Below are 5349 nucleotides of genomic sequence, written 5' to 3'. Positions count from 1 at the left end.
ATCCACCCAACCAGGAAGTGAACCGCCGCCGGAAGTGCCTTCCCGAGCGGCAGGGCCAGGGGCTGAGGCCCCTGGCGGCCTCCACTCTGTCACCAAGAATGAGAACGCGTTGTCGGAGAGAAGGGGAGTCGGGAAACCGGGTCTCAGTGCGGAGAGAGTTTTGGAAAAGAACGTTGATATTGCCCGATCCGTAGAGCACCATGGGAAAGGTAGTTCGCTGCAGCCTAGCGGCTGGACTACAACTCCCAGAATGCCCTGGAGGAGCGAGAGAGGCGGCTGCGGTGGCCTTCTCCGCCACGGAGGTGGTTAGCGGGGTGGTGCATTTGTGGGGTTTGGTTATTTAAACACATCCGGTAAAGAAACTGCCAGGGACTAGGGTTTCCACCCTGCTGCATGTTCCACCCTTCTGGAGCCATCTTATTTGTGACTTGACCTCCCTGCACAAGGGATTCTGGGGATTGTGGTTTCCAAACGGATCGAGGCTGACACCTGAAGGACGCCGCTTAGCCGCTTAGCCCCTAGCGGGTCCTGCGGGGCTTACCGACGTCACCTGGACAGAGGTGGAAGACCGAGGGCGATCGGGAAATTTTCGCTGGCCGTTGGTGCCTGGCCACACCTCAAAGCTAACCCTAACATAAATAAAACCAGAGCCCTTCCTCCTCCCAACTTCAAAAGCAGCTTTTGCTCACAGATGTTGAGAACAGGCTCAGCGGTCAGCTTTGAGCTAGGCACTGTGAAAACCCTTAATAAGACGGTGCCTTTTCAGGACATTTGCAGGCGAGACTCAAACTGAGAAACTTAGAGAGCGTATGTGCGGAGCAAATCGTAGGCTACCAGGAGACCCAAACCCTTGGCTCGACCCCAAACTTCGGGGCTTGTCTGACGGTGATCCTTAATTCTTCCACCTTTTCTGATGCTGTGGTTTTGCCTGACCTTCATTTAACCCCCGCCCACACGAGAACTCTAGACTGGCTGTTATATCTTTCCTCTTCAATATTCCCGTTTTGATGCTTATTTTTACCCTGATAACGCCCGAGTGCGCAGAATGGAGGTGGACAGTGTGGTTTCCATCTGCCAAAGGCAGAAGATTTGGACCCTTCTTGGTACCCTTCTCCATCCCTAGATTTCCAGATAGATGATGCTGACAGTAGTGCCAAATCCTTTCGCATCCCCGCTCCCCGGATCCATGATTTTTCAAATCCTGAATATAAGTTATTTCTCACCTCCACTTGCTCCCTATTTCTGAGACAGCCCTTTTGGCTTGTAAATTAGTCCTAGAATTTTTTCTGCAGGCATTTGAAGAGAGTAGAAAAAGGTGCTCCAGGGCGGGGCGACGGGCGGGTGGTGAGGTTAGGGGGATGGTGTTCTTGGTTTCTCTTAAGTAAAATTTAAATTTTAAATTGAACTGTGACTGAATTGACAGAGGTTTCTGCTGCTTCCTCTTCCTCCTCCTCCTCTTTTTTCTCCTCCCTCTTTTCTTTCTCCCTGTTGTCCTCCTCCTCTTTTTTGTTCATCGTGTTTCAAGTAGTATCGTAGTTAAACTATCAGTTAAACTTCCTGTGTAGAGACAGCATCTTTTCTTCCGGAGGGAGTCGATGTTGTCACCTCAGTTCACAAATCGGCGCAGCCACCTCCAGGGCAGAACGCAGCACCTGCTAAGACAGCCCCTCGAAACAAACCCAAGGGAGGCATGTTCTCTGCACTTTCCTTAAAAGGCTAGATTTTTTTCCCAAGGAAGTTTGGAATAGGTCTTGAAATAGATGGGAGAGCTAATTTGAATTAGATTCATTGACCTCCATCTTTCTCTGCACCTACTGATCTTGGCTTTTTTAAAGACCTGTTGGGTCCTAGAATCTGTTGCTATCTCAGTTTTTACTTTCCTAGACTTTCCTGTTAACCAGACTAGGCCAGAATTCAGCAGATCCCCAGTCTTACTTCTAAGATACAAAAATGTGTTTTTATCTTGTAGAATTAAGGTAGCTAACTTGTATTCATTGAGCGTTCATCTGGATGCTTTGATCAGAATCTGAGGGAAGAAGTTTTACAAAGAAGAAAAAGAAGGAAAAAACAGAAGACTAGATTTTTTTGTCTTCCATTCTCTTGGAGACTAATGGCAGTTATACTGACAAAACCACAATTTTTAATGTTTTACATGTATTAAGTTAGTGAATTCTCATAACAACACTATGAAGTAAGGTACTATTGTTAGTTTCACTTTATAGATGGGGCACTGAAGCATAGAGGTAAGTGACTTGCCCAAAGTCACACAAATAGTAACTGGCAAAACCAGGACTCAAATCCAAACATTTTAGCTGCAGAACCCAGTGCTTAGCTAGCAACACCATACTGCCTACTTAAAGTAAGAAGCAAATCTATAAGCAGCATGGGACCAGGAGACAGGAAACCTCTACCACTCCATAGCTGTGCCCCTGACCACTTAGAACTCTGGACCTATTTTCGCAGCCAAAAAGCAATAGCTCTCTTACAACGCTTAGTAATTCTCTAGTTCTTAGTGCAAGGTAATCAGATCAACCACTGTAATCTCAAGATTCCTAGCACACTTACAGAAGTATGATTTGTCCAACCTGGCCTTGCATTTCTATTCAACTTTTCAAGTATATTGTCACCTCTACTCAGAATCAGGTAACAGTCATCTACTTATCTCCTTGAACATCCAATATGATAGTTTATATAGAATGTGTCCTTACCAGTATTTAAATAAACCAAATAATCGAATTCAAATTAAATGTGACACAGAAAACAATCTGATGAGGGTGGAAAGATTGTTTTGAGGTATTATAGACCATTTTGAACTTGCTCTAAGAGATACTAATGAGAAATGTCCAATTGAAAGGAAAAGGAGGGACTACCTAGCTGGTCCAGTGGTTAAGAATCAGCTTTGCAATTCAGGGGATACAAGTTTGATTCCAATTGGGGGAATTAAGGATCCCAGATGCCTCAGAGCAACTACTGAGCCCATGAGTCCCTGGGCCACAAAGAAAGATCCCACGTGATGCAATGAAGATCCCACATTCTACAGCTAAAGACCCAAGCAGCCCAATAAATATATGAATTGTTTAAAAAAGGGAAAAGAAACTGGTATTTACTATGTATCTTCCACATGCTAATTGCTGAATTAGGCACTTAACACATTACGTTGTTTAATCCTTATAGATGCAGATCTGCACCTCTGCAAAGTAGATACTATTATCTATTATATCAAAGTAGATACTATTCTATCAATACTATTTTCCCGAATTTTATAAATGAACTATGAAAATTTTATTAGTAGCAGAGGAATGCACATGGTTTGTTGGGTTTGGAGGAAATAATTTGGCCTGTGATATGGCTAAACCATGTCACAGTAAAACCCAGTTATGGCCAAGTGTGGTTAATTCCTTACAGGAAGTCAAAGAGAAGGGAACCAACATTATTTAAGGACATTAACTAAGGCCTGCACTGCAGTGGATATTTAATCATATCATGCAGCCTTCACAAGACACTTATCAACGTGGAAGCAGGCTGACTGGGGTTAAAGTATGTCAACTGTGGCTACACACAGCCTGGTAAGGGCAGAACCAGAATTACAATCTGACTGACCTCAAACCCAGTCATTTTCTGGACACCATATAACCATTCTATGTTGCCGTCTTTTAGTCTGATGGAACTTATTAGAAATGCAAATTATCAGGCCCCACCCAGATCTTTTGAATAGGAGGGAGGCGCAGAGGTGGCAGTCTCTTGGCACCACCCATCCTGGTGATTCTGATACATTTTCAAGTTTGAGAACCCTTGTTCAGCAGAAGGGACAGAGTAACAACCACATATTTTCTTCAAAAAGATTTCTTGGTTTTTGGTTTTGTTTTCTGAGTAGAAAAGTAATTATATAATCATCAAAGACAGTATGAAGAATAGAAGTCAACTCAGAATAAAATCACTCAGAGATATTTACTACTGACTTTTTTTTTTTTTTTTGCATTCGCTGTTTTTATAAAGCTCAAATTTACAAGAATCTCTCAACATTTTCCAGTCCAGTGCTCTATTGTAGATCTAAGACCCCTTCTCCCTTCATTTGCCCCATAAATCTTTCAACTACACCGTCTGCTGTGTCCTGCTACTTACTGTTACTACAGCACTTTGGATGTACATTTGGCCCCCTATATTTGAGGGTTGCACACTGGAGGATTAAACCAAGTACAGACGGAAAATATTCAGAAAAGAAAATTATATAAAGTTCCAGAAAGCAAAACTTGAATGTACCTTGGCCAGCAGCTATTTACATACATAGTATTTACCTTGTATTAGGTATTTTAAGTAATTTAGAGATGATCTAAAGTGTATGGGAAAGACTAGAGAAGGCAATGGCACCCCACTCCAGTACTCTTGCCTGGAAAATCCCATGGATGGAGGAGCCTGGTAGGCTGCAGTCCATGGGGTCGCTAAGAGTCAGACACGATTCAGCGACTTCACTTTCACTTTCAACTTTCACACATTGGAGGAGGAAATGGCAACCCATTCCAGTGTTCTTGCCTGGAGAATCCCATGGACGGAGAAGCCTGGTAGGCTGCAGTCCATGGCATCGCACAGAGTCGGACACGACTGAAGTGATTTAGCAGCAGCAGCAGCAGCAGCAGAGATCTCTTCAAGAAAATTAGAGATACCAAGGGAACATTTCATGCAAAGATGGGCTTGATAAAGGACAGAAATGGTAGGGACCTAACAGAAGCAGAAGATATTAAGAAGAGGTGGCAAGAATACACAGAAGAACTGTACAAAAAAGATCTTCACGACCCAAATAATCACGGTGTGATCACTCACACTCACCCAGAGTCAGACATCCTGGAATGTAAAGTCAAGCGGGCTTTAGGAAGCATCCCTACAAACAAAGCTAGTGGAGGTGATAGAATTCCAATTGAGCTATTCCAAATCCTCAAAGATGATGCTGTGAAAGTGCTGTACTGAATATGTCAGCAAATTTGGAAAAGTCAGCAGTGGCCACAGGACTGGAAAAGATCAGTTTTCATTCCAATCCCAAAGAAAGGCAATGCCAAAGAATGCTCAAACTACCACACAATTGCACTCATCTCACACACTAGTAAAGTAATGCTCAAAATTCTTCAAGCCAGGCTTCAGCTATTAATACATGAACCATGAACTTCCAGATGTTCAAGCTGGTTTTAGAAAAGGCAGAGGAACCAGAGATCAAAGTGCCAACATCTGCTGGGTCATCAAAAAAGCAAGAGAATTCCAGGAAAACATCTATTTCTGCTTTATTGACTATGCCAAAGCCTTTGACTGTGTGGATCACAATAAACTGTGGAAAATTCTTTAAGAGATGGGAATACCAGA

The sequence above is a fragment of the Bison bison genome, unplaced genomic scaffold (assembly GCF_000754665.1).
Source record: "Bison bison bison isolate TAMUID 2011002044 unplaced genomic scaffold, Bison_UMD1.0 scf7180017864215, whole genome shotgun sequence".
Classification (NCBI taxonomy): Eukaryota; Metazoa; Chordata; class Mammalia; order Artiodactyla; family Bovidae; genus Bison; species Bison bison.
The sequence above is the reverse complement of the archived record's forward strand: the minus strand, read 5'-3'. Positions refer to the sequence as shown.